Here is a 7,780-nt window from a genome sequence, read left to right on the forward strand (position 1 = left end):
AAATGGTCCTGTCTTTTTTTAAGGAGAAAAGAGAGAAAGAAAAGCAAACATGGGGGAGAAAATGTTTCACCCCTTTCCTTGCTTTTCTTTCTCTCGTTCACACGGGTTCGATAAACGCACGAAAGCGCTAATAAAGAAAGATCCAAAGTTCTGAATGACTCCTTTTTCTCAAAATACAACGTACACCACTTTAAAAACTCTATACATGCATACATACGTACATACATACATACATACACACACACACACACACACACACACACACACACATATATATATATATACATACATACATACTTACATATATACAATCGTCACTAAATGACTAAGAGTGCCGAGATACCTACATTGCTAGATATAGAAGTAAGATACTCCTTGTACTGTAGGAAAAGCGCAAATGTATACACACGCGCTGACATGGGAAGAAACTGCTCCGTGACCGAATTGAGAATGTCTCAGGCTAGACGTCTAGTTTCGCGAATCGTTCGCTTCGTCAGTGAGAGCCGCCTGATCGGCTGGTGTCGGCTGATTCCGAGAGTGCATAATATGTATCATCTAAGGACGATTTAGGGAATACAAAAAATTACGCGAAACTAGACATCGATTTTTAGAGAATAACGATTCGGTCATGGGGCAGCTTCTTCCCCTGTATATATACACGTATAAACATATCTATATATGTCTTCGAAGAAGCATTACGCCCATAATAACAAACCACGCACAAGTTCGATTCCACCTTTTTATTGTTAGTCAGTTTAGTTAAATATCTCTCCAGCTGAGTATTCGATCCTTTGTTAATATGCTGGTTAAATAATCAATCGGTTGTTTGTCAATCAATTTACTTTCATCACTGTTCGCGTCCCTTTTGGTAGTGATTAAATGACATCCCCTCTTGCTCTAATGTTTGAAAAGGCTGCTCTGGGTTTGTGTATGAATTGCTCTTATGTTTGCATGTATGCATGCTTGCATGGGTCTGTAGGTGTGTGTTTGCTTAGAAGAGGAAATGACGGTGAGGGTAAATAAACGAAGGTTTTATATGTGTTTGTAGAAGTGCGAGTTTATTCTTGCCCTTACCTCCGCTTGTAAGAAAACGCTCATCCCCACACATATACATAGAAATATGCGTACACACAGTCATAAAACCAATTCTCAGACAGACTCAAAGTAGTCTTTATGGGCGTTGGAGCGAGAGAGGGGGATCAATGAGTGACTGAAAGGTTCACGAACAGCCAAGAAGAAAACTCTGACAAACAAAGAATCGATTCATTGTTTAACCAGCACATTAAAAGACTAAAAATCGTTTAGTTCATTGGATATTTAACCAATTGACTAACTATAAGGATGTGGGATTGAACCTGTGCATGTGTTATTAATACTGGCGTTATGACTCTCCCTATGCACAACAAGATTTGTTTCAATATCCGAATTCACATTTTGCAAACCAAATACATAAACGATGAAATATTATATATATATATATATATATATATATATATATATTAGGTTGAGTAAAATGTATGGAAACTTTTGAAATATGAAATAGCTCACAATATATGTCAGCAATGCGGAAATTTTATTCATCAAATTAAGTACCATTACAATCAATACACTTTTTCCAACGAGTTAGAAGTTTGTTTATTCCAGTAACATACAAATCCAGAGTTCTGGAGCTGAGGAACTCTTTGAACACACTTTCAGAATCGGTTTGATTTTTGAATTCCCTCTCTCGCAGGAAACCATCAAGGTGCTTGGAAAAGAGATAGTTGGTAGTCTTGGGAATAAGCTGGGTGGGGAAGAATTTCGTAGCCAACTTCTCTCAACTTCTGGAGGGTCATTAGTGAAACGTGTGGTCGAGCATTTTCACGGAGAATAATTGGTCCTCTTCTGTTGACCAGTCTTGGACGGAGGAGTAGCAATTTTTTGTTTATTTTGGCAATTTCATGGCAATACGTTTCTGCAGCAATGGTTTTCACGTATTTTAAGAACTTATACTGGATGAGCCCAGCAGTAAAACACAAAAGAGACACCATAACCTTATTTTTGATGAGCTCTGTTTTAGGGATGGTTTTCGGTGCTTCATTTTGGTCCAACCACTGCGATAAATGTTTTTTTTTTATTATTGTACAGAATCCACTTCTCATTGCAAGTTACAATACAATCGAGAAATGGATCGGTCTCATTATGATTAAGAAGCGACGAGGAAATTTCGTATCTGAGCATTTTCTGATTTTCATTTAAATCGTGTGGTAGCCATTTGTCGAGCTTTTTTGATTGTCTGATGACATGCAAATGGTTGCAGGCAGTTTTCTAGCTAACTTGAAGTTTTTTGCCAGTTCCCAAGTGGTTTTATGTGGATCTTTCTCAACGACGATCTTTAATTGACTGTCATCGCTAACAGATGGGCCTCCACTACGCTCACGATCTTCAAGGCTCAGGTTACCTCTGCGAAATCGTTTAAAGCATTTTCGAGGTAACCACTCACAAGTCCTTTCATCACCAAACTTTTCGTTGATATCGCGAGCAGTTTCATCAGCTTTACATCCTTTGTTGAAGATATGAAACATTTAAAATAAAAAAGATAAAATTAACATATTTTTGTACATTACGAAGCATATATTTTAAACATAAGTTCCCTATATATACAAATATATATAAATATCTATCTATGGCGGGTAAAATTCCAGAGATGCATGATGAGTTCTCTTCAGCCGTCTTTTCCCTCATCGTCGCTGCCATGTCCTGTGTCTTCCAGAAACCAGTATCTGTTCTTAGGGCATTTGCATATAGCATCCTCGGCCTCTCTTTTCTATTTTGTCTGTTTAGGGTTTCCCACAGGAATACTCAGTGCAGTATCAACTCCGAATGACGGCGAGCATGTCCAGCTAACTTCATTCTCCTCTGCTATTTTCCATCCGGTACAGCTCTGAGTTTTTCATCCTCCGTCCATACAGATTAACGTTCAGAACTATCCTCAGCCTTTTTGTGTAGCACCCATCCACCATTGAGTGAGTTACTTGGTGAGTGTTCGAGTCTTAGACTCATACAACAGCTTAAAATCCACTGCAGCAAGGAAGAGAGGGATCATCAGATTTTACTAAGGTCCAACATCCATATATACCTTAAGTTGTGTCATGCTGCCTAGGCTTTTCTCTTCCTCTAAACTATATCACACTCTGTGTTCCCAATCTTTGTTTCCAGATACAGGAAATCCTCAACCGACTCTAGTGGCTTTCCGCCTACATTCATAATCTTCTCTGACTTCTTAATATTCTCTATCATATTCATCATCTGAATTACATTCATTTTCAGCCCAACACTCGTCGACCTGGACTTTGCTCAATCCTATTAAAGGAAATAAGTGGTCGGACTTTACAACATATCAGTAAGTAAATAATGGTCTCTTTATGATTAAACTATTGATTAGTACTATCGACATAATTATTAAGAACTATTATGATTGCTTTAAAACGTTATGGCACTCTCTCTCCCTCTTTGTCTAAACACATTGGCATATCCAGTTATTTGAAAGATTTTAATTTTTACATTTTTATTAATTATCCACCCTGTTACCCCCATAGAAAAATCAAACCATCAATTACTGTTTTAAGTTTAGTCCTTTACTGAACGTCTTGAAGGGGCACATAAGCAAAATGGTACGATTGACATATATTAAGCCATTAATCTTCCTCTCGAGGCTCTTCATTTCTTATCTTTTCTTTTAGGTATGTACTTTTCTTCACTCTGATGAAGCTCCATGTTCCAGATCGGATGTATTACCAAATATGATGAACATTACTTTTAGAATTTTCAATGGAAATACCATATAACATTGGGAGCAGAAACAGCTGTTAGATGAGATATAGTCAAGTAATAATTGATGTAAGTGAATTGTTGTTGATCAATATTTCTCCCTTTTCTGTTTACTTTATATATATATGAATAAAAAATATACATTGAGTACAGGACATCACTATCGAGTAAAAAATACTTAAACACACGTGAGATAATTACAACCTAGTCCACAGTAGGTTCTTATATATATATATGTATACACCGATATCTGTACGGTTGTAATGAGAAAGAGAGGGAGGAGAGAAAGAAATGGATAGGGTTGGAGGGAGAGATGAGGAGGAAATAAAATCCATACTGAAAGACAAGTTGATATGCAGCTGCACTTACAAATAGAAAAGTAAATATAGAATATATTGTATCCCTATGACATCATTTAATTTAGGCAGTTTATAAATTTAGGAAACTGACACACTTATGACACACACTTTCGAATAGACACTCACTTATAAGCATCCCTGAACTATACATACATATAAACAATACGCAAACAAATATATATCTGTGCTTTCAGTGTTTTTCCATTTGTACATGCTAATTTCAACCAACAGCTGCCTAGCAATTTTCTAATTATAAATTTTAATGTACTTATACATTTTGCATTAAATTAGTTAATTACATTCTCTACGGGTGAACGTGGTTTTAGATGTCTCTTTATATATTTTAACATGTTTCTAATTGATGTATGAAGGAGCGTGATGTTTAAATGAATATGCGTATTTCTCTCATTTGTGTTTGATTCTGTTTAGCGGATGCTTTTCATTTCTTTTTCTGTTTTGAATTATTTAAGAGTATCTCAACGAAATTCCAAATGCGTGCCGTTTCATATACTGTGAAACGAATATTAAAATGACAACAAAAGAAGATACACAATACTTTTCTGAGAGTTCTATGATATTGGTTTCAAATTTTGGCACAAGACCAGCAATTTGGGACGAGGAATTAAATCGATTATATCGACCCCAGTACTCAACTTATTTTATTGGCCTCGAAAGGATGAAAAGCAAAGTCGACGGCGGTGGCATTTGGACTCAGACGTAAAAAAACAGGCGAAATAACTCCAGGCACTTTGCGCGACGTGGGAAAGATTTAGCCAGCACGCAGCCTTTCGGAGTTCTATGATATTAGAGTTAATCTGATATCAGTTATATGTTTACCTGTAGAAACTAAATGGTCAAAATTCTGCAGCTCATATTAGATATATAAACCAAGACCCATGGTTAGCTGTATTGTAGACATACACATACACAAAAGACAGGTCAATAAGTATGAGGCTGGGAGGAAGAGAGAGAAAAGAGAAAAGACTGGGTTGGTGATGGTGATGATCATGATGATGATGACGACAATGATGACGACGATGGTGATGATGATGATGATGATGATGATGATGATAGTGGTGAGGAGTCGGAAAATGATGATTCGAGGGCAATGTATGAATGATGAAGGCGACGATAAAGCATGAACATAATACAAGAATGGACTGAAAAGTTTATTGGCTGACTATGAAGAAGTGATGCTAAAATGTTGGCTAAAATGTTCGTAGGGTGACCAAAATAATCCCATGGCATATGACGAAATGAGATTAATTTTTCGACATAGTCCCCCTTGCGATCCACACATTGCAACCCTTGAATTCTATTGGTGAAGAAGCGTTCATCAACAGCAGCTGTGACTTCATCATCAAAGCAATCCTTCTTCCTAGACAAGTGTTCTTCGCGCTGGGGATCGGCTGATAATCACATGTGGCCAAATCAGGAGGTAGGGAAGTTGATCAACCAGTCAATTGCAAAAGTTGCGCACAGCAACCCGCGTAAATCAAGGACTTCTATGTTGGAGAATAGTCCTTATGAAACAAGAGCACTTTCGACTGTTTTCCTTATCGTTTGTTCTTGAAAGCCTTTCGTAACTCCCTGTTGATGGCACTTTTGAAGACAGCCAATAAACACAATGCCTTTTGCATCCCAGCTTTTCCCAGTTTTCCATGTATTTAAAAAAATTTTTTGATGGTAGAAGTTGAAGAACGTCGAGACATTGGGTCATCTTCAAAACTCCGTTTCCCTCCTAACGTCAGATGCCAGCCTTTGTTCTATTGATAAATTCGGAGCGTCGTCCCATAACGTATCAACTGTCATGATTGTCCTTGGGGGCTAAACCATTTTTTCTGCAGGTACTTGATAACTCTTTGACGCCAAACTTTGTCCAGTTTCAGTAGAAGTCGCACCTAGATACTTTTGACAGTGAAATATCAATTTACCTGGACAGAATCAATGCATTTAATAATAAGTGTAGAAATTCATGTGCGCAAGATATCGTGAGTTTAGCATCACTTCTTCATAGTCAGCCAATAAACTTTTCAGTCCATTCTTGTATTATGTTCATGCTTTATCGTCGCCTTCATCATTCATACATTGCCCTCGAATCATCATTTTCCGACTCCTCACCACTATCATCATCATCATCATCATCATCATCATCATCATCACCATCGTCGTCATCATTGTCGTCATCATCATCATGGTCATCACCATCACCAACCCATTCTTTTCTCTTTTCTCTCTCTTCCTCCCAGCCTCATACTTATTGACCTGTCTTTTGTGTATGTGTATGTCTACAATACAGCTAACCATGGGTCTTTAGATGATATACAAAATGAGACAGAAAATGCAATTATTAGGTATACAACTAGGAAAATATATGCTTAAACAATATATATATATGTGTGTGTGTGTGTGTGTGTGTGTGTATGTGTGTGTGTGTGTGTGTGTCTGTGTGTGTGTGTAGAAGAATAAAAGCGTGTGCGCACTTTTGTACATGCGTGAGCAATAATATATTATTTTCTACTCTAGGCACAACTCTCGAAATTTTCAGAGAGGGGCCAGTCGATTAGATCGAGACAGTACACAACTGGTATTAAATTTATTGACTCCGAAGGGATGAAAGGCAAAGTCAACCTCAGCGGAATTTGAACTCAGAACGTAGAAACACGAAAAATCGCTAAGCATTTCGGCCGGCGTGCTAACTTTTCTGCCAGCTCGTCGCCTTGTGTGCAATTATATATTCTTCACATAAACTGTTTCACGCGCACACACTCATACATTAAAAACAAATTGCAAATTAATTGAACCAAAAATTATTCCAGGCATATACATTAAATTTTCATAAATTATCGTAGAATAAATTGTGTTCTCAGGAAGAGGATTGAATTAGAAAACATAAGAGTAACCATTTTACAGTTGATGACCAAATGAAATTCAATTTAATAGATTTCCATACAATACACAAAAGATTAAACGTAATGCACTGTAAGTAGGTATTAATCTGAATATTCACAAGATTTCAATTTCCTTTCATTTGAAGCTAAATATCATTGCAAAAAATTGCATCAGTAAATAAAATTTGGAGTTATCATTGTAATTTTAAAACATGCTAGAGGTATTTCTTCAAGCCAAGAATATTCCACTGAAAGATATCACCGCACAGACAGTTTTGCATGTAATAAATCTAATAAGATTGTGTTTATCGATAAGAAATATGTGTCTATATACATAAACATATACATGGGGTGGTAATAAATATGCGTGTGTGTGTCAGCGCATATGAATGTGCGTGTGCCTGAAAGATTTTGCTCTTCAATAGCACTCTCTAAATACACCAAATTTCACAGACTACTGCACCAAGATAAGAAAGAAGCGATTAGAAATAGTAGTTATGTTATTGTTCACTGCTTGGATATACGTACGTCTGTCCGTGTGTCCGTGTCCGTACGTGCCTATATCCGTGTGCCCGTATCCATGTGCCCGTGTCTGTGTGTGTGTATGTGTGTTTGTGTGTGTGTGTGTGTAAAATGCAATAGAATACAACCTGCGATGTTTTCAGGCCGTCAGTAACTGAGGGTATGAACCGTGCCTGCTTGGTATATATATACATATAC

This window comes from Octopus bimaculoides, chromosome 5 (assembly GCF_001194135.2).
Source record: "Octopus bimaculoides isolate UCB-OBI-ISO-001 chromosome 5, ASM119413v2, whole genome shotgun sequence".
In the NCBI taxonomy this organism is placed as follows: Eukaryota; Metazoa; Mollusca; class Cephalopoda; order Octopoda; family Octopodidae; genus Octopus; species Octopus bimaculoides.